Below are 26381 nucleotides of genomic sequence, written 5' to 3' on the forward strand. Positions count from 1 at the left end.
AAATTGTTTTTCTTTTTCCTAGTTCACTTATTGGATGTATTTTTACTTATGTATTCATTCAGTTTATTTATTTTAGAATACCTTTATTTTTTTAATCATGCTTACTATGAATTAATAATAGATGTATCTTACCAATCTTCTTAAGGCATCAGGAATATCCGTAATAACTGCAGTAATGCACTGGGAAAGCAAGAAGGGGTCATTTGTTCAATTCTTTTATTTACTTTCAGAAACTGAATATTCTAGTCCTGTGATGCTAGTCTGTGTGCTCTACAGGCTCGAATAAAAGATGTTTTACTTAATTTATAATAAAAAATAATAATGGGTGTTATTATTAAGTTATTACTCTTGATATTTTTGTAAATACTAATTTATGGCAAATGTAATTATTCTTCATTATTAATTCTAATAACCAATATTTCATAACAAAGAACATTTGCATATTTAATAACAGCGCTCCATATTTTTCCGTATTACTCCTAGTTAGCCTTTATTATGCACTGTTGTTAGAAGAGGCATCACAAAGTTTCAATGACAGTATCGTGAATTGGGTTGTTTAAAATATCTTATGGGTATTAAAAGTATGTACTTACACTTCTTTTGGGGAGTTTTTCAAGACGAGGAATCCAATTTTGAGTTTAGTTTATTAAATCTTTGCTTTTTTTTGGGGAGGGCTAGTAAATTATTTTGCACCATCGTCGCAGCCATTGTAGTTGTTTATGGATGGCGTGATTTGTTTGTCCTGTCGTAAAACTCATTTTTGAAGGTCGTGACCTGCTTACAAAAGCCATAAATTTGAGCATTTGTTATCCAAGTTTGCATTTATTGTCTACTAGTTGTCCCCCGTGGCTTTGCCTGCGCAGTAGTGAAACAGGAGAGTGATTCGAACGGAGGTTTGCACGTGAGTGAGGAGGGCTCCCCACTTCTGACGTCACGCTTCTCCCTACCCTTTCCCCACAGCCTCTGTCTTGGATTAGTGCGAATAACTTGATCCTGTGATACACAGCGCGATGAGAGAAGTCGCAAAATCAACTGGAATGTTCAAGCATATTATAGAAAAAACCCAATCTAAATCTGGTAAGTAATTCTCTCGTGAAAAGCAGACAGACATATAGACAGAGACGATTACATATAGAGAGAAATGAGTCTTTATTTAGTGCTATCCCTTCTCTTGCTATTTTTTCGACTTTGATTTTTGCCTCTCATTTCTATTCTGTTGCTTGATTTCCCGATCTTTTGGTTTCGAGCCTTTTAGCCCTCTGACTACGTCTCATTACCTACACAAAAATACTCTTGCTGGCCCTGCTAGCATAACACCTATCTTGATTATTGTGCTGCATGAGTGGAGTCTGCACATTCTCCCTAGCTCTGTTTGGATTTTTCCCAAGTTACTTGACTTTTCCTTTCACAGGCTGAAGACTAGATGGTTAACTTAATCGTCATCTCTTACTTAGCCTTGTAATAGTAAATATCAGTGTGCATGAGTTGCCTGACGATTCATTTGTTCTGTCCAAGGTCAGTCTCTGCTTTGATCTTGGGCCACCAGGACCGTCTTTAGGTCCATGTCATCCAGCAACTTGATTGGACAGATTCAGTAAAATAACTAATTGATACGTAGATGGTTTGAACTATTGCGGTTCTAGAACTGTAAGTGTTCAATAAAGTATATGTTCAGCTGACTTGCACCAATGTGTAACTGAAAAGACAAAACAGAATGGCTAAAGTATTATTCATTAATGAAATTTTAATTTATTCAGAAAGTATTTTCTTCCACAAAATATGATAAAGACCATCCAGACAGTTGAAAGCATATACAGTAAAAAAGAGGCCATGTGATTAAATTTTTAAAGTGTGTATTTTGAACTTTACCTTGAGTTTGCTGAATTCAACTAGAAGGTACTATAGTTTCAAAACACTGTGTTAGAAAACGTAAACTGGATATCTTAAAAAACAGATGACACATAATATTAATGGGTTGATGTATGCGTAGTTGGTAATATTAATATGACGCCATGCTTAGCTCACAGACTATACTGTAATATGAGCTGTGATATCTCTTGTGCTGAAGGTAAAGGTTCTTCCCATTGTGAAAAAAATGGCTGGACACACAATGAAGATTTGGGGCAGCCCCCTGGCTGCAAAAAGGGTTTAAGTTTTAGTACAATGTGTACAGGTTCGAGTTCAAAGTAGTCAGTTCCCAGGAAGTGACATCCTCAGGGCCGGGACAGGCAGGATTTCTTATATTTGGTCTGTGGAGAGAAAAGAGAGAGGTTTAGCTCAACCCGCCGCCCCCTGGCCTGGCATGGAATTGGTGTTTTCTGGTCCTTTTGGTTGACTTCCATGCGCATGTGTGTGACATCATGTTTAGAAGGGTTTCATACAGTCTCACATCCACCATGCCATTTCACTGAGTTTGTGATGCCTGAAATTCGACAAATAGCTTTTTGCACTTCTAGTTGGTTGTTTTTCTACTCTGAATTGTGATACCAGCAGAATGTATGCTGCCAGCTATTTAAAATGTACTTGGTGAATAATAAGCCGACCTAAATGTCCAGTATGGACTCAATTTTCAAAATTCACAATAATACTTTGGAGAAAGCCAGTGTCAGGAATTATATTTGGTGTTTTGCAGATACTATGTGAACAGCCAGATAGTGACTGTGACATCACAATATTATGTGTATTAAGGGGTCACCAAGATCACCTCCTATCTATCCCAGTTTGCAGATAACAATATTGTGTGTGTTATTTTTTGTTAGTGCTCCTAGTCAATGACTTCCCCTCTACACATTTTTGACTATAATTTCAAGTTTTTGATTTTGTCTTGATGATTTGTGTTTAAATGACCTCCTGGTTTAGCCAATAGAGGATACCACCAAGCTCCAATTCCCAGAACCAATCACAAATATTGTTTGTTTATTGTACAGAATACCTTAACAAACAGCCAAAGTATTGCATGTAAAAGATCATTTCAATTTCCTTGCCCTCTGACCAGATGAACAACTTCTTTAACAGGTTTGACCACCCTAACCCACTCTCACCTCGGAGTACTGCACCCTCCACCAGCATAGGTGAGACATCCCCACCCACAATTACAGCAGCCCAGGTAAGCAGAGAGCTAAGGAGACTTCGTGCCAGGAAAGCAGTGGGTCCAGATTGAGTATCGCCACGACTGCTGAAGGCCTGTGGGTTGGAGCTGGGGAGTCCTCTACAGAGCATCTTCAACCTGAGCCTGGAACAGGGAAGAGTCACGAAGCTTTGGAAAACATCTTGTATCACCCCATTCCCAAAGGTATCACGTCCTTGTGAGCTGAATGACTTTCGGCCTGTTGCTCTGACATCACATGTGATGAAGACCATGGAGCGGCTGCTGCTTCACCACCTGTGGCCACAGGTCCGTCACGCTCTTGACCCTCTGCAGTTCGCATACCAAGAGAAGGTGGGAGTGGAGGATGCCATCATCTATATGCTACACCGATCCCTCTCCCACTTGGACAGAGGCAGTGGTGCTGTTAGAATTATGTTTCTGGACCTCTAGCACCTTAAACACCATCCAACCTCTGCTCCTTAGGGACAAACTCACAGAGATGGGAGCAAATTCACGCCTGGTGGCATGGATCGTGGACTATCTTACAGACAGACCTCAGTATGTGTGTCTCGGGAACTGCAGGTCTGACATTGTGGTCAGCAGCATAGGAGCGCCACAGGGGACAGTACTTTCTCCGGTCCTGTTCAGTCAACATACATCGGACTTCCAATACAACTCGGAGTCCTGCCTCATGCAAAAGTTCGCTGACGACACTGCTATCGTAGGTTGCATCAGGAGTGGGCAGGAGGAGGAGAATAGAAGCCTAATCAATGACTTTGTTAAATGGTGTGACTCAGACCACCTACAACTGAACACCAGCAAAACCAGGGAGCTGGTTGTGGATTTTAGGAGGACCAGGCCCCTCATGGACCCCGTGATCATAAGAGGTGACTGTGCAGAGGGTGCAGACCTATAAATACATGGGAGTGCAGCTGGATGATAAACTGGACTGGACTGCCAATATTGATGCTCTGTGCAAGAGAGGACAGAGCCGAATATATTTCCTTAGAAGGCTGGCGTCCTTCAACATCTGCAATAAGATGCTGCAGATGTTCTATCAGACGGTTTTGGCGAGCGCCCTCTTCTACACGGTGCTGTGCTGGGGAGGGAGCATAAAGAAGAGGGACGCCTCATGCCTGGACAAACTGGTGAGGAAGGCAGGCTCTATTGTAGGCACGGAGCTGGACAGTTTGACATCTGTGGCAGAGTGACGGGAGCTGAGCAGACTCCTGTCAATCATGGAGAATCCACTGCATCCACTGAACAGGATCATCTCCAGACAGAGGAGCAGCTTCAGCGACAGACTGCTGTCACCGTCCTGCTCCACTGACAGACTAAGGAGACCCCACACTATGCGACTCTTCAATTCCACCCGGTGGGGATAAACGTTAACATTATACAAAGTTATTATCTGTTATACCTACATTGGTATCACTCTTTAATTTAATATTGTTTTTTATCAGTATACTGCTGCTGAAGTATGTGAATTTCTATCTATCTATCTATCTATCTATCTATCTATCTATCTATCTATCTATCTATCTATCTATCTATCTATCTATCTATCTATCTATCTATCTATCTATCTATCTAATCCCACCTACTATACTAAAATTAAAGTCTATCTATCTATCTATCTATCTATCTATCTATCTATCTATCTATCTATCTATCTATCAGTGCGTTCCTCCCAGTGAGCTTTGTCATTGAGATAGACGAGGAATCTTCTTTTATCTTGGACCCGGGGAATAGTTCCGGTGACAGAGAATTGCTTGCTGGAAGCACGTCCGTGTCAGATGTAAGCCCCCTGACAGTAGGGGCAGCATTCCCCTGCAGCTCCCCTGGCAGCACCTAAGTGCCCCAACAGGTCCGCCCATCAGAACTATAACTCCCAACCTGCCCTACGAGTGTCTGAATGGGACCTCCACCAGCAGGCTGCTGCCACTCTGTGCAAAGGAGGGATATACTGTATAGTACCTGACCCCAGGAAGTAATCTCCCTTTGCCTTTCTTTTAAGCCCGGGTTGGTTCTTGGTACCTTTCTTTTCCAGGATGTCTGTCCATTCTGGTTCTTTCCATGGCCAGACAAGGTAGCATCAATTTTGGCCAGGACATCAGCCAGCCTGGGCCATCCTTGACACTGGTTATTAATTTTTGTTTGTTTTTCTGGCTCACATCTTATCTTCTGGTCCTTTATTTAAACATTCTCTGGCATCTTGGCGTCAGAATAAGAATAGAATAATGCTGCTTATTACTTTTGAAAGGGTTAAGCTTTACTGCCAGTTGCATGTAATTTGAATGGGTGACGCTCATACACATTAAACATCAATATGAACAGACAATATAAGGGCACACAGATTGCTGACTTTAAATGAGTTCCAGTCCATTTTTGGGTGGGTTTGTTTCTAGTAAAGAAGTTCCCCATTTTAAATTTTACAATTTTAGTACAGGAACCAATCAGCAAGTTTATGACTGATATACTGTATTTAAATCGTTATCTTGGTAAAATAGCATTGTAAATATTTTCCTGCCTTCATAACATGGACTTACAAAAACATGGGGGATGCTCTGAATGCATTAGAAATGATACCTGTCAGTATCACATATATCTTATAATTAATAATCTCTTCAAAGGTTAACATGGTGGTGCAGCAGATAGCATTTCTGCCTGAAAAGCCTTGAAATTCACTTTGATTTCCGACTGGGATGCCCTCTATGTGGATGGGTTCAGCCAAACCTTTTTTTATGTACAATTTAATTATGCATGCTTTGCATTCTCTTGATGAAGAAGCAGGTACATATAAACCATTTTAGCCTCAGGCTTTGACTTAATGATAAAAAACAAATATATTTGCATTTTCCTTGTTTAATTACTTAACAACAGCTTCTTAATGTACTGTTGATGCTCTTGTTTATCACATAAATTGCTTTTAATTGTTATTATAACTGCATACAAATTTTGGAAAATGCCTTTATCGACAGCCACAATGTCATTGTGTGCCTGTGTTTAAGATGAGAAAAAATAAACACTCTGCTTATGGGCAGCTGTGTGTATGTGACACATATGGATTAATCAATATCATGTAATGATGTTTGAATATAGATATTGTCCCATTGTTTATTTTAATTACCTCTTCATTTGCTGAGAGTTGTACAATGACAGCAGACCTTGCCAAAAAAGAATATGCCGAATATTTAAATAATCGTGAAACATAGTGCAGTAAATTGAGGGAAAAAATCCCTAATTAGGAAATATTGTAGTGCCCAGCAAAGTGAGTGAGGCCAGCCACTTGCAGTGGTCGTTTTCTGACGATGGGGAGCCAATCTCTTCCCAAATATCAGCAAAATGCTTTAAAAGGGTTGTCAGATATGTGGGCATAGGAAACATTTTATGGGCATGTGCTTGAAAAATACAGGAAAGGAATTAATTATGACACTGCCACTAACTTGGGTTCCATCCAACTTTTAAAATGGAGAAGGACAATAACCAGGAAGAGTGCTGATATCAGTGCCCGAGTAGCTTACACTATGTCCTTTCCAGATAGTGCAATGTATAATCAAGCTCCAAGCCTCCTAAGTATGTATACTGTATGCTCAAGAAAATTAAGGGAACACTTAAATCACACATTGTATCTCAATGAACAAAATATTCAAGTGGAAAATCTTTACCTAGTAACAAAATGATGTAACTATGGCCAATAGAATCCAAAATCACCAACCCATTGAGGACTGGATTCAAGATCACACCGAAAATCAAAGTCTAAAATTGAAATCACAGGCTGATCCAACTTGTGTGAATTTCTTCATGACAGCTCATAATGTAGCTCAGCAGTGTGTAATGTCCTCATGTGCCTGTATGCACTCTCGACAACACCTGTGCATGCTACTGATGAGATACTGGATGGTGTTCTTGGAGATCTCCTCAAAGACCTGGATCAGGGCATCAGTGAGCTCCTAAACAGTCTGTGGTGCTACTTGGTGGCATTGGATGAACCGATACATAACGTCCCAGAGATACTCAATTGAATTCAGGTCTGGGGAACATGTGGGCCAGTCAATGGCATCAATGCCTTCATCATCCTGGAACTGCCTACACATTCTGGCCACATGAGACCAAGGCATTATCCTGCTCCAGGAGGAACCCAGGGCCCACTGCACCAGGTCTGATAATGGCTGTGAGGATTTCATCCCAGTTCCTAACAGCAATCAGCATGTGAAGATCTCTGTGACTATTCAAGGATATGCCTCCCCAAACCCTCACTGAACCACTGCCAGACCAGTCATGCTGGATGATATTGCAGGCTGCATAACGTTCACCACAGCATCTTCAGACTCTGTCATGTCTGTCGTATGTGAAGAGAATGTGAGCTGCCAATTTTGGTATTCTCTGGTGAATGCCAATCAAGCAGCATGGTGATGGGTTGTAAGCACAGGTCATACTAGAAGACATTGGGCCCTCAAGCCACCATCATGGAGTTTGTCTCTGACAGTTTGGTCACATACGTGCACACCGGCAGCCAACTGGAGGTCATTTTGTACGGCTCTGGCAATGCTCCTCTGTTCCTTCTTGCACAAAGTACCAGTCCTGCTGCTGGGTTGATGCCTTCTACGGCCCTGTCCAGCTCTCCTCGTGTAACGGCCCATCTGCTGGTATCTCCTCCATGGTCTTCAGACTGTCCTTGGTGACACAGCAAACCTTCTTGTGATGGAACATATTGATGTGCCATCCTGGAAGAGATGAACTGCTGTACCTGTGCAGCCTTGAATTGGCTGCACGTACCTCCTCATGCTAGCAGTAGTGACATGGACACTAGCAAAACAAAAAATTAGAGAAGAATCGGTCAAGAAGGATGAGGAGAGTGCAATTTTCGGTGGCCTCCACCTTCAAAACAATTCCTTTTTATGGGGTTGTCTTGCTGTTGCTGTTTATTTATTTTTGCTTACAGCGATTGTTATTTATGTTACTTGTGTCTCCCATATCCATAGGAACAATCCCAGCATTCCAGCAGCAATGTGGCACTGATGACACTTTAGTTAGCAATGGATTTAAAACAATGCCACTCCATCTGATTTTAGGATCCCTAAACCTTTTCTGTGAATTGTCCTTGTGATTTAGTTTTCTTTGATCTCTCAGAATTTGACTTTGTGTTCTGCTCTTCTTTTTTGGTTTCTGATTGTGATCTTGAGCTCTATATTTTAATGATTTGGTTTCTCCCTGTCTGTTTCTATTTGTTCCTGCTGGTTATTTTCCTTTCTCTGTGCCCTCACCATTGGGACTTTTGTGTTCTTAAAGAATATTTGGTTAAAAACTTTTTTTTTTTTGCGTATTAGGCTTTCTTACATACTGACTTTTGGGTTTTGACCCCATTGATTTAGTGGCTCGGTCTTCAATTCCTAGTACGTTATACTTGCCGTAATGGCCAATTTCTGGCAGTACATTGGTGTTTTTAGATTTCTGCATCGTTTTCCTCTGTGTACTCCATTTTCTACCACATTTCAAAAGTATACATTTTAGGTAAATTGTCGTCTCCACATTATCCTTCTTGAGTAGAAAGTGTGTGCATTAGTGTGCCCTGTGATGGACAGGAATTTCAGGAATGTTTAATTCTTACTTTGCACCCAAGTTCTGGAACCCTACTGTCCTGCACTGGATAGGGTAGGCTAAAGGAAATATGAATGGAATTTCCCTCCTAAAATCTGACTTTCTGCCTGTTAAACATGAAACCTTTTTCCTATTATTCAGCACTTGAATTTCTTCTCTTTTGTACCATTCGATTTCCCTTTTTTCTGCTTTTTTATTCATTCTAATTTCTATCATTCTTTCCATTTTCTTCTACTTATTATTATGGTACAGCCATTTCTACCACTGTGTATTGGATAGATTGTCCCAGGATCCAATCCATTCTCTGTTCACTGTCGCACCACTTCTCTGTGTATATGTAGATTTTCCACATCAGTCCAAAGATGTGGGTGTAACATTAATTCATAATTCTAAATAAGCCTTATATGGATGCATACGTGTGACCAGGCTCTGCATTGGCATCCCATCCAGGGTTAGCCTTGTGCCCTACACTACCATGATAGGCTTTGGCCCTCCTCATGACTCTGCATTGGATTAAACCTGTTTCAGAATGTCATATTACTGAGTAGAATCTTGCATTTAAAATTCAAGCTTCGGCATTTGCAGGGGAGACTACTTGACCCTGCGCTAAACATAAATCAGCATTACAGTCTACAGTCACATCATGCTAGCCAATGTCACAGTATGCACCAATTGTTTTTGGGATATTTCTGTAAAATGATTGGCAGGATTCTGCATTGGTGGTGATACTGCATGTTAAAATGAGTGAGATGGGGGGACTCTGTGAACTGAATGGCTGCTTTAGATCCATTAGATTTGTTCTATTTAAACTCATATCAACTGCAAGCAGCACTTGAACCAAATAATTATACATAAAAAATCGGGAGTGGTCTCCCCTAGACTTTCTCGTAAACTAAGATATTGGGATGGATATTTGAGAAGTACAATGATTATATTTTTATATTATATGCATTAAAGAACCATCAACAATTAAATTAAATTAATAATATATTCAACAATTATTATGAGAGTAAAGTAAAATAAACCGGACTCTGCAGCTGCATGTAATAAAGGTGAAGTACCACTTCTGGTTAAGGGAAATGCTCCAAAAGTTGATAGAAATCTACGATTCATCAAAATCTCGAAATGGAATTTTTGGAGGATTCTAGTACTCTCCCTATACTTCGTATATGACAAAGTCAGGGAGGTCTAAAACATCGAGATTCGTCAAAATCTCGACATTGAATCTTTGGACGATTACAATACTTTCCCTATACTTTGTATATGAGAAAGTAAAAAGTAGAAGTTAAATGATTGTAACAAAAAATGCCCTCAAACTAAGTTAGTGTATCTGATTTCCCCTAACTTGTTGTGTTTTTCAGAACATCCAGTACTCAGATAACAAAACATGCATGCCACCTTCTTATATAGGTGAAGTGTGATGACAAGTGTTTCACATGAGCTTCAGGTCAGGAGTCCATTAACTGGTATAGCAAGGGCAAACAACATGGCTGTAGCCATTCAATGATTGTCACAAATGGCAGTGATCATAGGAAAAGTAGAATGCAAAATGGTGTTGTAAGAATAACAACTAAATTAATCAACTGGTCGAAATGAACTTTTTAAAAAAGGAATTGTACATGAGTGGACTGAAATTTGAGTACTGCGCTTATCTTTGGCATAAACTTTAGTCACTGTCACGTTTGTGGAAGTTTTATAATGATGCAAGCCTGCTCATGTGGCGTATTGACCTCCAAGAAGAATCCATTTCAAACGGGTAGACTGTTGTCATCAAGGGATGGACGTGGTCAGAAAAAATACTTAGGAATGTAGTGGCATTAATATGATGACTTGTTGGTATATTAAGAGGTATAATAGTATTGTAACCAAGGTATAAACTGTTCAGTCTTAATACAAAAGAATACAAAGGACTGGGAGATCAAGGGAGCTTTAAAGGGAAGTCCAATGTGAAGTCAAAGGTCGGAATAACAAAACAGAGGTCCTACGGTAACTGGATATCCTTTCCCTACCTAAAAAAGGATCATTGAACATTTTCAGTAGATTTTTGATATTTATCCAAAACCTCTGATGTTTAGAGATGCACGCTGCCATTTTAAATACTGCATGTCATGATGTCATGTGTTGCACAACCAGCATTGTACCAAGAAAATAAGATGAATGTAGCCAACAATAAAAATGTACAAAAGTGTCCATGAAAATAACTCAAAACAAAATGGCATTTTGATGTTAACAATTATTAGTAACATCAAGAATATTATAAAAGTGTATTTTAATAAAAGTTTAACAAACAGATGCTAAGAAAACTCTCTACACACACCATTACACTGGCACCTCCAGGCTGTACCATGGGCACATGGATCCATGCAAATTAAGCCAAATTTTGAACCTACCATTCACATATTAAAGCAGAAATCAAGATCCTTTGGGTCAGATATTTTTCTTTTCTTCAGTCACTCTCTTTTTGCCCATTGTGATGTGAAATCAAACAACAACTACATTTTTGACCTTGTCTTAATGCTCTATATATACTAAGCAGCATGTGCAGACTATTTGCGTCATCAGGCAGGTAGACCTTGAAAAGTTCCTTTTTCTGTCCTAATATATTTATTTTTTACGCCTGCTGTCAAATTCTGAGTTTCAGGTTTATTATGCCTGATGAGACTGCAGAGACCCTCTGAACTGGAAATATTATTCACAGCACATTCAGGTCACTGTCTTCAACCTGCCTCAGCCACTGGATTTTATGGAACTAGCCATGAGATGTGTCTGTCTGGCCTTATGTAACTTTATAAGAACTATAAATGACCCCAGATTGAGACAGAAAGAAAGATGCAGGTGAAAAAAAAAAAAAATACCAGATGGATGGATAGAAGGATATGTTATATGAAGAGGTCAATATGAGATTTTAAGATCTCATATTGATAGATAGATGTGAAAGGAACTAGATGATAGATAGATAGATAGATAGATAGATAGATAGATAGATATGAAAGACACTTTATAAAGGATAAATAGGAAAGACACTATATGATAGTTTCATAGATAGATCATATTGCATTTGTATTGTAAAGAAGCAATGAAATGCATTCAAATAGAAAAACTTTTTCTGGTACTGTTAAATGATGTCTAGGTTAAGGTGTGTCCCAGGGTTTTCCTCCTGCTGATCATGACCTTTTCAACATTTGTTTTTCCCAATATTCTGCTGTTCCCTGCCGAGAGATGTGCCATCACAAAAATGCAAAGTAATGGGCAAAATTTTAAACTAAACATGGCATGCCACTCTACTGTGCTAATACAAGTGCTGCGGTAGCAATGAGCACAGGGTGGTTGGCCTTGGAAGCCTCAGACAATGATACTGGATATCTTAAATTACAAACTTTGTCCAAAGATTTTCAGGAATTGGAGAAGATTCATATTTAACCAAGATCATAACTCAGATGCACCACACCAAATGAGTGGGCTCAAAGTAAAGGGAGTAGATACTTCATATTCAAATGGCTGAGTCAAAGATAGAACCTGACGCCTGAGGTCTATAGACGATCTGTAATCGACCTGAAATATCTCGAGACATTCAGCCAAGAAAAGTGTGGAAAATCTATACATTCATCTGTGTTAGGACAGCACACATGTGTTCAAAATTATTCCTGTTTTTGCAAAGTATTGGTTGAAAAAACAAAGATATGCGACCATGAAATTATTTTGCATTTCTAAACTACACTGTGTAGATGTCAATTGCTTTTTTTGTACTGAATTTTAATCTTTGTTGTGCATATTAATAGGACAGACTTTTACCTTAATTTATTTCGAAAACAATATTTGCAGGCAGAAAAACAGATGAAATGTGCAATGATAGAGTAGATAGATAGATAGATAGATAAATAGATAGATAGATAGATAGATAGATATGAAAGGCACTATATAATAGATAGATAGATAGATAGATAGATAGATAGATAGATAGATAGATAGATAGATATGAAAGACACCATATAAAACATAAATAGAAAAGACACTATATAACAGATAAATAGGAAAGACACTATATAATAGTTTAATAGATAGATCATATTATATTGTATTGTAAAGAAGCAATGAAATGCATTCAAATAGAAAAACTTTTTCTGGTACTGTTAAATGACGTCTAGGTTAAGGTGTGTCCCAGGGTTTTCCTCCTGCTGATCATGACCTTTTCAACATTCGTTTTTCCCAATATTCTGCTGTTCCCTGCCGAGAGATGTGCCATCACAAAAATGAAGATAAAGAGAAGAAAAAATGTAGCAGTGGGATTGCACAGAGCCATGTGAATCAGACATTTTTAATTGCATCAAAAACAAGCCACAAGAATGGAAATGAGTTGTGGGTACTCCAGCTAAGATGCAGCACAGTTATTTTCAATATTATAATCAAAATCTAATTTTAGTAGATTTTTGGCTGATAGCTCTGGTTACAGAAGATGCATCAGCATTTAATGTCCTCATTTGGATAAAAAGGCAGAGCCAAACTGGTTAGCACTAATGATCTGAATAATTAAATTTTCTCTGCCAGAATGAACTAAGGAGAATTGGAAATCTTATCATTTGATTTAAAAGCTTCTATGAATAATCTATTGTTTGAGCTAACCAGGCCAATAAGATGTGCAAGAATATGCCCTTTTTTAGAAAAGAAAAACAATAAAGGCCCCTGCTGTGTAAATGATTGGGAAAACTTTAGAGGGAAATTGCAATGGAAAGTTCAAGTTCATTATACTGAAATGAAATAATATTATCTTCACCTGCTATGACAATATTTTATAATACAGCATTTGTTAATGTCATTCATTTTATTGTGTGTAAAATAAAAAAGTATTATTCTGTAGTGAAGTTTTATTTCTTTGGAAGGTCTGTTGCCTGTGTGGCAGTGCCATCGTTAAGTGCTGCTGCCCCATAGCTCTAGAGAACAGGTTTCCATTGCTAGCCATTTGACTGTCTTTGTAGAGCTTACACATTCTGCCTTCACTCCCAAGAGTTTTCTTCAATTACTCCGACTTCCTTCCGAGTGCCAATGATGTTTGTTAAGCTAATTGGCAATTCTATATTAGACTCTATGAGTGAGTGTGGATCTGTGTATGAGTGGGCAATCAAGTGGACTGGCTTCTTGCTACCTTGTGCCCAGGGTTGAGAGTATGGACTGAAGTTCTTGATTTGATAGTTAGTCATGCTGAACGGTTCTCCTCTGAATGTCTGGTTGCATCACTTTTATGTACTAACACTTAAATACTTTTCCAAGAGGTGCTCTTCATACGCACCTCTCATGACTTCTTAAAGACTTTATTTCCTGGGAGATCTCTAGGATTTAAATTTGAGACTATTGGTTGCTAATCTCATCTGCTTTTTTCTTTAATACTTTTTGGATTTTAACAATCAAATATCTTTTCACTTCAAAATTGGATTTGCTTTCCAAATCATACTTTACTACTTTTTATGAAGAAATTCATGATCACTATAAGAGATCTGTGTGGAATGGAGTACAACATATTACACATTCTAAGGTGGGTTCAAAGTCCAAAAACCTTGTATTTTGGAAGGGGAATCACTCCCGATAATTCTAAAGCCATGAAAAGACGCATCTCAGTAGTGAATTAGCCTTGCCACGAATTCGACAAAAACATGCAAAGGCTTTAGAATTTAGGTAAACTCAGTGAAATGCGTTGAAGTCAACGGTGAATGAGAAACTGAACTAAATTTGTGTGGATTATAAAGGTGCAATGGTCTTTTAACTGTCCGTGAGGGCAAGTGAAGTGTCTACCAACTTTGCTGGACAGGTTATCGTGTTGTCAGGGTGCGGTGCTATCAACTGCGCTTCCATGCCTCCCTGAGGTAAAAATAAACTCTGACCCCACAATACTCCACCTTCTTCATCTCTCCTGAGCCCAATCACTATGACTAACTAACACCCACGGAGTCTGTGATACCATAGATCAGCATTATATACTCGGGTGCTATTTCAGTCACTTCCTGATTTGTGCTACAAAGCGAGGAATATAACATGCGTAATCCAGCAGTGTGGACACTAGGTACAATGTATCTGTGCAGAACAAATATTCATAATATTCTCATTATGATCCGCTAATGTACCACCTAAATGAAAATACTGCAGGTTATGTATCTGCGTGTGCAGTTCAGATTGAGCCCTGCTGTAAATTGTAATGTGGTGAATTTTTTTCTTAAAAAAGTATGCAAATACGACTGGAGTGTTGATCTGGTAGTGACAGCTCACATGCATGCAAATGCTGTAAATTATTCACATATGTGAGAAGCAGATAGTCGCGAATTACTCATGTATGTGTGAAGCGTTCAGCAACGTAAAGTGTAAGGATGAGTACACTTACAATACACATGCTTGAAAATTTTGTGCATATGCAGGTGGTGCAGATCGGGCAGTGATATCCATATTCAACATTGGCTGCTACAGCTCTACGATGTTATGCTAGCGTTGCAAAGCATCATGGGGCACTGGGAGAAAAACTTCACCTGAGCCAGCAGTACGGCAAATTTTCAGGGAAAAAATTCAGCTGAATAGGTCACTGGTGAATCCAACAAAAAACGTTTTGGGAAATTTAACAGATCAACGCTTCTCCTTGGCATCTAGTCTGAGTGGAGTATGTGCATAAACAGGTAAGGCAAACAGTTCCCTGTTGGGGAAAAAAGAAAAGTTTAATGACACAATAGTAAAAATTAGAATGAAGTTAGTATGCGGAAGCAGAACCCACTGATAGTTGGGTCCACATTTGGTATAGGGAGGATTGTGAAATTTAAAATGATGCCTTTTACTGCCACCATAAGACTCCGTTTATTTAAATAAAGGCCTTGTCTTCTTGATACTGTGGTATGTTTTCACTACATTGGTAAAACTGAAAAAAAAATTAGGAGATTCCATTGTACAGCAAAAAGAATTGAAATTTAAATGAAACATTAGCCCACTGGAGAAAACATTTACATCAAAATGTTATATCACATTTGGCAAAAAAATAGTAATAATAAATGTGACAATATGATGTGTTTCTTGGGAGGTTTCAGTAAGACTGACAAATTGTTTATGGATTTATAAGCGGAATAGTGTTTATAAACGGTATATTGGCATTTGAATAAGATATAACAATATTATATATCAAACTTGTTTAATATGGCTATAAATTAATGAAGAAGTACTCTTCTCAGCCATGGAGTTCTTGAAATGCCACAATGGCTGCAGGTTTTCACTTCATCGGTCCCATGGTTGCAACTGGGCTCCAACGATTGTCCACTTTGTTTTGTCATTATTGCACTCAATTTATGCGTATAGAATTACTCAGAAATATGAAAACTAGGATATCTATTAATGTTGTATGTGACAGGTTGGTCCAAACGCATACATTTCGTCTCAAGTAGGGTCAATTGTATTTTGCCTTAAAAAGGTTCAGACATGCAAATAATGAACATGTGGCTCTTCTGCAGAGCTCACTTCATGCCACCACATGCATTTTCTTGCAACTGATTTGTCTCCTTTTAAAATTATTTATACAGAATTCATAATCACAACATCAAAGAGGCAAACTGTTTCAGTAGAACCAAAACTTATTGAATATCTTAGAAAAACAAAGGCCAAATTATCTATCAGAATCTTTTACAAGATAATGAAATGTTCTGCGTATTTATGAGATGCTGTTTGCTCAAGACGAAATGTCTAGTGATCAAGAATATAACAAAAGTAGCCAAGAAAATAGGCAGCACTAACGTGTAGACACCAGAGCAGCAAAGTGAACTTCAAAGCCCAAATGTTAAACAAAATTTGTAGTCAAAATATTTGTTGCAAAAGGTCATAATGCTAACTTGTTCCTTTTTTTTTTCCTTAAAAATCTAATATTTGAAACTTGTTTTTAACTGATCCGAAGTTCTGATACATACTGTTGGATGCCACCATCCTTTATATGGTGTATGGCGTGGTAGTCGGCACCAGGCATATGACTTTAGTATATGAGGTACGTCAACCCTGCCTTTTCTCATAAAACACTGTCACAGGTGTGTTGAGAATAGGCGGGCGACCAAAAGAGTCCGGACGTTAATGGCTCTGTGATCAGACATACGACTGTTAATAAAAGGAGCCAATGCAGGTTTTGGATTGTAACAGGCGAAAGACTGACGGCTAGCACCTCAATACAACACAGCCACCAAAAGAAAGCGACAAGAAGAGATAACATGCCGTACCTTTTCACACAAGAGGTGTGACAGCTGTTAAATAAACAGACTTCCATTCCTGTCAGGGAAAACAAGACAATACCGTTACAAAACGTTAAGAAATGCAAACATTGGCCACAGAAAGATGGAAAAACACCGCCTTTCCAAATAACTGGGGTTTCTACTGATCCTTATTGATGAGAAGACCAGAACATGGAGAGCATTCCAAGTGCTGGATGCCAACAATGCAGGCTCATAGTACTGGTGTAACCATGTGTAGTGTGTTTGATAACAAATTAGATCTCTTCATACACAAAAGTTTGAATGCTACAGAGTAACGCTTCTTTTCATCAAATGCACTTCCTCATGGTTTACCCATCTGTGAATGCACATTTTCAGTAGGACAATGTATAAAAACAGGAACATTCTGGAATGATTCCAGGAACATGACAGTAAATTCGTTTTAATGCAGTGGCCTCCAGATCACAATCCAACAAATCATTTGTGGATGAGTTAGAACAAATTTTTGGATCAGAAATCGAGCAACTGATTTGCATTGGAGTTACCAATTGCCGCCATTGTGTTATATTTTTGGCCTCTTGCTCAGTCCACAGCCCATCACATTGAAAGAATTTTGAAGTCAAATGAGAGATCAACTACCCATTAGGTCACTTTTAAAACTGTCACTGATAATCAAAGTATACTTCTTTAGATTACGTACTACAACCCTAAATCAGGAAAATTTGGGACGATATGGAAAATGCAAATAAAATAAAAATGCAGGAATGGATGTATATAAACAAATGACATGAAGTTGACCAGACAAGACATGAAATTCGGTTCATACCATCTGCAATGAAATAAAAGTAAGAGAACATTTAAGAATCACTTTAATTTTTATTTGTAAGCAAACTTGTTCTGATTTGGGGTTAATCTTAAATAATTTAAAGGACATTCTGAAGTCCAAACTATTATAAAGGACTATTACAATAATATGCTAAATCTTTGTGAAAACAATATACAGTAGCTTGGTCTAGAAACTTGAACGACCATGAATTAGTGCCAAAACTCTGTAGACTGAATATTAAAAAAATGACTGGAACAGTCCATTCAGCCCAATACAGTTCTTTAATTCCATGTCACCATATAATTCTAAAGCAACACTAAATGGAGATCTCAAGGACTCCAGAGTGTACTAACTTCCACCATGCTGCTAAGCAACTAGTTCGATATATTTGTATTGTATTTTTTAAATTTTATTTTAAATTAACAGCTGCTGCAAACTTTATTAAATATTTTATTCTGTATTAATCTGTTTGTGTTCACGTTGTAGAAGCTCCAGGTTAGGATTTGAATTTTTTGTTCTCTGTGGCCTCATATTAGTCCAAAGGTCCTTTAATTACTGTTTCATGAATACAAACTCTATGTGTTTGGGCCACAGCATTTTTTTTAATGTTTCTCTCTATTATAAAAAAAAATCTTGGGGGAGGCAGAATAGGGAGACGAGACGTGATCTCCTCAAAAGACAATTTGAAGTCCCACGAAAGACACTTTAACTTGCTCCCAGCTCTTAAAACAATGAAAAACGACAAGCAAAACACGCAGCTCGCAGCAGAAGCTCTGACCACTTCTCCTTGTGTGCGTTCAGCCACCCTAACCAAAAACCACCACCCCCACCACACACAACGTGAGCAGCAGAGAGACGAAGTGGCAAAAAGGACAGCGGCTGTACAGGATTTAAAATAATCGACGGGCAGCGCGACAGTAAGCAGCGTTATACATCCTGCGAGAAAGAGATTTAACCACGCCCTGGGCCGGAAATAAAGGACAAGTATTGTTTTTACAATGTCATGTGAGACAAGGCAGTGAGCCATCATTTAAAACAAGTCCACGTACGTATAACCTAGCAGTTGTTGGATTGATTTTGGCAGACACGCATCATGTGCTCCCAGCTCTTAAAACAGCGACAAGCAAAACAGGCAGCTTGCCAGCTGCAGCAAGCCAGCAGATGATCCGATGACATCTCCTTAGCGTGCCTTCAGCTGCCCCCCCTTCACAACGTGAGCAGCGTTATACGTCCTGCGAGAAAGAGATGTAACCAGGCCCGGGGCTGGAAATAAAGGACAAGTATTGTTTTTACAATGTCATGTGAGACAAGGCAGTGAGCCATCATTTAAAACAAGTCCACGTACGTATAACCTAGCAGTTGTTGGATTGATTTTGGCAGACACGCATCATGTGCTCCCAGCTCTTAAAATAGCAACAAGCAAAACAGGCAGCTCGCCTGCAGCAGCAAGCCAGCAGATGATCCGACGGTATCTCCATAGCGTGCCTTCAGCTGCCCCCCTTCACAATGTGAGCAGCGTTATACGTATGGCGAGGAAGAGATGTAACCACGCCCGGGGCCGGAAATAAAGGACCAGTATTGTTTTTACAAAAGTTTTTAAAGTAAGAGTGAAAATAATGCATATGTAACAATTCCCATGAAAATAACAATTTCTTTAAATTGTATATCCGGTAAACCAAACATGGGGGTAGGCGAGCGAAACGAGTAGGGGGCAGAGCCCCCTAGTGTTTAATAAATATATTTCTGTTTAATACAATGCCTTTATTAACAAGCATCATCATAAGATTAGATAAATTAATGATAACATTTCCAGAAAATTGTAAGCAACTTTGATCTGGACCCATGAAGCTATAGAAAGTGCGTTCAAATAACAAAGTCCACAGAAAATGAATGATAATGAAAGAAAAACGTTCGTAGCTATTAGCCCTTATTTAATGTTCTAGCTTTTAGATCCTGTTTTTAAAACAAAACTCATGTGTCAACAAAATGTGAGTCTTTCAATGCCCCGGTGACTGTCATGTTTAGGCCAAGGTTCTTCCCTTGGTGTGTGTTTCTGTTCCATTTATTGTCCATTTTTTATGCTTTTGTTACATTTTTTGTAAATATTGTCATGCATTTTATCATTTGTCTTGGTAAGTATTATGTACAAATATTGTTTAATTTTATGATTATTTAGTTTTCTGTGTATATTTCTTTTTCTGCCAAGTGCCTTGTGTTTTGTGGGAGGATCCCAAGAGGCGGAGCCACGCTGACCTCATTGTTATGGGACCACCGCCAGCCTTTATATTCAGGCTGGTGCATTTGAGTGAATTCTTTGGAGATTACTGTGAGAATTGTTTTTTCTTGGATTTACTATTTAACTTTTTACTCTGTTTATTGGATTTTTTCCCTTGCATTGTGTTTTTGAGACTTGTTCACCTTAGGATTGCCTTTCAGGCAACTCTCTTTTGCTCTTTTGACCTTTTTATTATATATTCCTTTTCTTTTGTGAATATATATCCTCTCTTATTAAAGATTCTTTTGGGGCTAGCATCATTAAAAGCTAGAGTTTATTACGGTTCTTCCTCTTTTGAGAAATCTGAGACTCTCTTGTGATTTTTGAACTTTAAAAACCTGCTCTCCTTTTTGGGGCCTAGTCTGGCCTGAGTTCTCCCAGTGGGCTGCAGTCAAGCTTGCCGGGGTGAAGCCCATACTGATTCTAGCCTTTAAGGTTTCTGGCCTGTTTTGTGTGAGTCTTTTTTGAAGGCCCCACGCGTTTTTGATTTTGCGTTGTGCTAGAACCACAACAGTTGACACTACAGCTGATAATAACTCTTTTCTGATTTTTAGCACCATATATGATTGTTCTATTATGCTGAATTTAAATAGTGATCAAAATGTGATATGAATATTTTCAGATATCCATATTGAATGTGCCACATACAGTGGTGTGAAAAACTATTTGCCCCCTTCCTGATTTCTTATTCTTTTGCATGTTTGTCACACAAAATGTTTCTGATCATCAAACACATTTAACCATTGGTCAAATATAACACAAGTAAACACAAAATGCAGTTTTTAAATGATGTTTTGTATTATTTAGGGAGAAAAAATCCAAACCTACATGGCCCTGTGTGAAAAAGTAATTGCCCCCTGAACCTAATAACTGGTTGGGCCACCCTTAGCAGCAATAACTGCAATCAAGCGTTTGCGATAACTTGCAATGAGTCTTTTACAGCGCTCTGGAGGAATTTTGGCCCAGTCATCTTTGCAGAATTGTTGTAATTCAGCTTTATTTGAGGGTTTTCTAGTATGAACCGTCTTTTTAAGGTCATGCCATAGCATCTCAATTGGATTCAGGTCAGGACTTTGACTAGGCCACTCCAAAGTCTTCATTTTGTTTTTCTTCAGCCATTCAGAGGTGGATTTGCTGGTGTGTTTTGGGTCATTGTCCTGTTGCAGCACCCAAGATCGCTTCAGCTTGAGTTGACGAACAGATGGCCGGACATTCTCCTTCAGGATTTTTTAGTAGACAGTATAATTCATGGTTCCATCTATCACAGCAAGCCTTCCAGGTCCTGAAGCAGCAAAACAACCCCAGACCATCACACTACCACCACCATATTTTACTGTTGGTATGATGTTCTTTTTCTAAAATGCTGTGTTCCTTTTACGCCAGATGTAACGGGACATTTGCCTTCCAAAAAGTTAAACTTTTGTCTCATCAGTCCACAAGGTATTTTCCCAAAAGTCTTGGCAATCATTGATATGTTTCTTAGCAAAATTGAGACGAGCCCTAATGTTCTTTTTCCTTAACAGTGGTTTGCGTCTTGGAAATCTGCCATGTAGGCTGTTTTTGCCCAGTCTCTTTCTTATGGTGGAGTCGTGAACACTGACCTTAATTGAGGCAAGTGAGGCCTGCAGTTCTTTAGACGTTGTCCTGGGGTCTTCTGTGACCTCTCGGATGAGTCGTTTCTGCGCTCTTGGGGTAATTTTGATCGGCCGGCCACTCCTGGGAAGGTTCACCACTGTTCCATTGTTTTGCCATTTGTGAATAATGGCTCTCACTGTGGTTCGCTGGAGTCCCAAAGCTTTAGAAATGGCTTTATAACCTTTACCAGACTGATAGATCTCAATTACTTCTGTTCTCATTTGTTCCTGAATTTCTTTGGATCTTGGCATGATGTCTAGCTTTTGAGGTGCTTTTGGTCTACTTCTCTGTGTAAGGCAGCTCCTATTTAAGTGATTTCTTGATTGAAACAGGTGTGGCAGTAATCAGGCCTGGGGGTGGCTACGGAAATTGAACTCAGGTGTGATACACCACAGGTAGGTTATTTTTTAACAAGGGGGCAATTACTTTTTCACACAAGGCCTTGTAGGTTTGGATTTTTTTCTCCCTAAATAATAAAAACCATCATTTTAAAAACTGCATTTTGTGTTTACTTGTGTTATATTTGACTAATGGTTAAATGTGTTTGATGATCAGAAACATTTTGTGTGACAAACATGCAAAAGAATAAGAAATCAGGAAGGGAGCAAATAGTTTTTCACACCACTGTAAGTGCAAAATGGATAAAAATAGTTTTGTCAGATGCAACCTACTACTCTATTTTACATTATTTCAATGCAGAACATCTGTGAATTCATCAGATCATGATGGCAAGAAAGACAGAGAGAACATGAAAAATTATAGTTGTTGCTTTGAATGCCTTATCTATACTTAGAATTAAGCAGACATGAGATAAGCACTAGGACTAGGGAGAGCAACATGTCTAGCTTTTGGATGCTCAACAGTGGTTAAGAAAGTATTGTACAATAATTTTTAAAAATGATGAATCCATGTCACGTTTTGCTGATCACACTTCTCTGAAAAGACCAGATCTATGTCACATGGATGGGAAAATGCATTTTGTTTTCAAAAATCAAACACAAAGGTTGTAAGTGCCTTGCTGCAATCGGGCTTCGGATCCTTGTGCTTTAACAGTAATGTCACTGATATCAACAATGTTGCAGTCCTAATCAGAAAAAATAAGAATTCCAAAAAGTAAAGAAAACAAAACAGGACATATTTTAATTCTTTTTGGGCTAATTATTTTTTCTATTTCTTTTGACCCTGGGCTGAATATTTTTTCCAAAAAAACAAAGTAATAGTTACACACATAAATCAATGTAACATACTTATTTCTGCCAAATGTCACTCAGTTTTATGTTCCATGAGCCACTACAGTATGTCAATTCACAGACTTATAACATAGGAATCAACACTCATAAGCTAAAAAGGCACTTTCTGGAAAAAACAGCTTGACATAGTCGGGTGGCTGGTAATCGGCAGCGCCCACCGGCATGTTGTGTCGTTTGATGAAGTCCAGTTGCCAGCTTGCCTCCCACAGATCTACAGTATGTCTGTGTAGTCCTCCCAGGGTGAACTTTGTCGTAGGTTTGTCAGCTGCACAATCAGAGATTAAATAAAGAGAATTAAATTAAATAAAGAGAAAACTGAAATCTTAGTGATTGGCAATAATGGATACAATGAGGCTATTAGAAATAAACTGGATACATTAGGATTAAACGTCAAGATGGAGGTAAAAAGCTTAGGGGTAATTGTTGACTGTAATGTGAATTTTAAATCACATATTAATCAGATCACTAGGACAGCATTTTTTCACTTAAGAAACATAAGTAAAGTTAGACCTCTTATATCACTGAAAGATGCTGAGAAATTAGTTCACGCGTTTGTTTTCAGTCGACTAGATTACTGTAACGCACTCCTCTCAGGACTACACAAAAAAGACATCAATCGATTACAACGAGTGCAGAATGCAGCTGCTAGAATCCTAACTAGGAAAAGAAAATCCAAGCACATCTCTCCAGTTTTGAGAGATCTTATATATCTTATCTTATATATCGGAATGTCTGACACCTTATATTCCAAATCGTAACCTCAGATCCTCAAATGAGTGTCTCCTTAGAATTCCAAGAACAAACCTTAAAAGAAGTGGTGAGGCGGGCGGCCTTCTGCTGTTATGCACCTAAAATCTGGAATAGCCTGCCAATAGGAATTTGCCAGGCTGATACAGTAGAGCACTTTAAAACACTGCTAAAAAACACATTACTTTAACATGGCCTTCTCATAACTTCACTTTAACTTAATCCTGATACTCTGTATGTTCAATTCATCACAATAACTATTCATAGTGGCTCTAAAATGCGTACTGACCCCAACTCTCTCTTTTATTTCTTTTTCCGGTTTCTTTGTGGTGGCGGCCTGCGCCACCTCCACCTACTCAAAGCATCATGATGCACCAACATTGATGAATGGATTAAAAGGCAGAAGTCTACGTGACCATCATCATCAAGCTCTTCCGTGAGAATCCTAAATCCAAAGAGGACTGTTTCATTTGTGTTAGGTAAAATGCCCAGAGGGGACTGGGCAGGGGGTCTCATAGTCTGGAATCCCTACAGATTTTATTTTTTTCTCCAGCTGTCTGGAGTTTTTTTTTGTTTTTTCTGTCCCCCCTGGCCATTGAACCTTACTCTTATTCTATGTTAATTAATGTTGACTTATTTTATTTTTTTACTGTGTCTTTTATTTTTCTATTCTTTATTATGTAAAGCACTTTGAGCTACTGTTTGTATGAAAATGTGCTATAGAAATAAATGTTGTTGTTGTTGTTGTTGTTGCAGGTACCTGACATTCATTTTCAATTTCTAGATCACTTGCATCAAAATCGGAGTTCAACAAGTCATAGTCTAATTCAGCAACAATACGCAATAAATAAATAATACACAAGAAGTATTGTGTTTTGTGCATTTGCCCCACTCTCTTGCCCGAAGTCATTACCATTCTATACACTGTTTACTCTGCGCTACTCACACACATGCCGGGATTCGAAGGGCAAGTCTAACAGTAGTCCTCCTAGCAAAGAGGGTCTACCTATAACATAACGGCAGGTTTTAACACCGTCTACAGCTTTTTGTTATACCCGCTGCCCCTGGATATTGGCTTTAGTCGACATCTGCTCTCAACCCCCTTGTGTTGGCAAAAGTCGACATCTGCCCTAAAAGAGTTAACTGGATCAAAATAGTAATTACAAAAGTACCTGCAGTGAAACTATATAAAAAAAAAATAATAATAATAAAAAACTTGAAACATCACTATAGCTGCGTTTGTCCCAAATCACCAAGGTTCTGCAGTGTTTAGTTTGCTTCATAAGATGATTCAGGCGATAGTGTGACATGTGCTCCAAATAATTCCCACGGACCAAATATCTTCGTTTTAAAAGTTTTAGGAAAAATTCAAGGCAAAACAATTCACACAAAAGTAGAGAAAAAATGATATTAAAGAGGAATAATGTTCTGAGTTAAAGAAAGTTCTGTTTAAGGCTTATTTTTCTTGTTCCATTTCTTTCAGTTTGGTCATACAGTTGGACTTTAGGCATGTTAAGGATGGTCAGAAAACTGTATGCCACCTCCTATATGCAGGGATATCTAACAGTCCATGCTAGCAGTAAGACTATTTCCTAACTGGGTTTATTAAGACTCTGTTTTAAAGATAAAGCAAAGAAAGTTCTTCATCTTGTTAACTTACAACATTATAGATAGCTATAAGAAACTGGTATTCTATTATTGAAATTAAGCAAACACTTATATGAATTTAACATTAAACATTACTTTCTAGGGTGGCATGGTGGCGCAGTGGTAGCGGTGCTGCCTTGCAGTACTTTCCAGGTCCTCCCTGCATGGAGTTTTTATGTTCTCCCCGTGTCTGCGTGGGTTTCCTCCCACTGTCCAAAGACATGCAGGTTAGGTGCATTGGCGGTCCTAAATTGTCCCTAGTTTGTGTGCTCTGCAGTAGGCTGGTGCCCTGCCTGGGGTTTGTTTCCTGCCTTACACCCTGTGTTGGCTGGGATTGGCTCTAGCAGACCCCCGTGACCCTGTGTTAGGATGTAGCAGGCTGGACAATGACTGACTGACTGACATTACTTTCTAAGATTGGCTCTTACAACTTTATCACTTCTTTCAGTTGGTCCTTGGAAAAGGGGGTTCTAAGGAATACTGTATTGTGCTGCCAAATAAGATGCAATGACAATCTTGAAGTCAGCATTTATCCAACAACAATGAGATAGCCTAAATATGATTAAAACAGTGGTGTGCCAACAATGTTCTAGCCCTTAAGGTTATAAAAACAGATTATTGAGGTCTTCTGGAAGGTCGGAGCGACATACGCACACGTAGACATTAATGGGTTTGAAAACGGAAGAGTAGATTTAAGTTCTTAGAGGTTCACATCACTCACAGTCCCTCAACAGACCGTTCTCGTTAAGATGGTTCAGAAGAGCCTTCACATTCTGAAGAGGTTGAGGACAGTCATTCTGCCATACGTGATCCTCACTAACTTTAAAAATTATGTGTGATTGTTATTAGAACAATTAGAACAATTAGAACAATCTAGACGAGAACAGGCCATTCAGCCCAACAAAGCTCGCCAGTCCTATCCACTTGCTTCCTCCAAGAAAACATCAAGTCGAGTTTTGAAAGTCCCTAACGTCTTACTGTCTACCACACTACTTGGTAACTTATTCCAAGTGTCTATCGTTCTTTGTGTAAAGAAAAACTTCCTAATGTTTGTGCGAAATTTACCCTTAACAAGTTTCCAACTGTGTCCCCGTGTTCT

The sequence above is a fragment of the Polypterus senegalus genome, chromosome 18 (assembly GCF_016835505.1).
Source record: "Polypterus senegalus isolate Bchr_013 chromosome 18, ASM1683550v1, whole genome shotgun sequence".
Taxonomy (NCBI): domain Eukaryota; kingdom Metazoa; phylum Chordata; class Cladistia; order Polypteriformes; family Polypteridae; genus Polypterus; species Polypterus senegalus.